Source organism: Octopus bimaculoides, chromosome 3 (assembly GCF_001194135.2).
Source record: "Octopus bimaculoides isolate UCB-OBI-ISO-001 chromosome 3, ASM119413v2, whole genome shotgun sequence".
NCBI classification, from domain to species: Eukaryota; Metazoa; Mollusca; class Cephalopoda; order Octopoda; family Octopodidae; genus Octopus; species Octopus bimaculoides.
Genome location: NC_068983.1, coordinates 2447241 through 2448338, shown reverse-complemented (window position 1 = coordinate 2448338; position 1098 = coordinate 2447241). Strand labels below are relative to the sequence as shown.

At 32.3% G+C, this 1098-nt stretch overlaps 1 protein-coding gene across 4 annotated transcripts in view; it reads left to right on the top strand.

The window, feature by feature from the left end:
* Positions 1-1098, top strand: part of LOC106867639 (putative uncharacterized protein DDB_G0277255) — a 167943-nt gene that overhangs the window by 136183 nt on the left and 30662 nt on the right. The window contains exon 4 of one of the 4 annotated variants that reach the window (XM_052965977.1): positions 783-870. The exons of the other annotated variants lie outside the window; for them this stretch is intronic. The gene's annotated coding sequence lies outside the window, so the exon portion shown is untranslated. The remainder of the gene's footprint in view (positions 1-782; positions 871-1098) is intronic. 4 annotated transcript variants of the gene reach the window in all.

The window sequence follows — 1098 nt, the reverse complement described above, 5'->3', positions numbered from 1 at the left end:
ATATATATATATATATAGGGAGAATTCACAAAAAAAAAACAACAGTGGGTAGAGAGAGGAGCAGAGATAGATAGACAGATATATATACATACATACATATATATATATATATATATATATTATATAATAACAATAATAATATGCGGATGGAAATTGACAGGCTATATTAATACATTACAGCATATGTTTCTACACTCAAGTAACAATTTTTCATATATTCATATGATATTCCTTAAAATTACTCTTAATAGTTACGAGTAATCTTAAGGAATATCATATGAATATGAAAAATTGTTGACTAAAAATGTGGGTTACGGAAACATATATTCTGATGCACTAATAAAGCCTATTAATTTCCACCCAACTATTATTATTGTGTTTTATTATTATATTTGTCCTAAGCTGAAATGAGTTCCGTCTGCATAACGATACCATTGGATAAACCTGAGAGACGGAATTAACAGATGGCAGCCGACAAGAAGCAGAGCAGCTTTTAAGGGCGCATTACGACGTTTTTACCCAAATCCAACGCTACAGATATATGATATATGACCATCGGCCATCTTTCTTCTCCTGACTTGTGTTTCTTTCTTTCTCTCTGTTGTAGCTGGAACAAAGAAGACGTGTTCTTGTTTGTCTCCTGTCCTAATCTTGATTTACGCGTTCGCCACCTCAACCTCGTTGAAGCTTAGCAGCCCTTCCTGTTTGTTTCCAATGTCCTGTTTGTGTTTCCAATTTTGGCCCTCCACAAAATCCCAAATTTTATTTGATTTGCTTTGCAGGAGCAACTGTTTTACCGAAAGCGTATCTTGTTAAATGCTCGAAATATGAGACTAGGAAAAAAAAAAAGAAGCAGTCAACTGATGAAAGGTCGTTCTTTGTGCTCTTTGCCTTTTTTTCTATTTGTGGCTTTTGTTGTTCGAAAAAATAGTTCATATTCCAGGTACTCGTACTTCGTATTTTTTGTTGTACTCGTTTCGTGACATCCTGTGCCCACATATGCACTTATATATATATATATAGATGTAAATATGTACATATAAGTATGTATATATATGCATATCTATCTATATATATATATATATATATATATATATA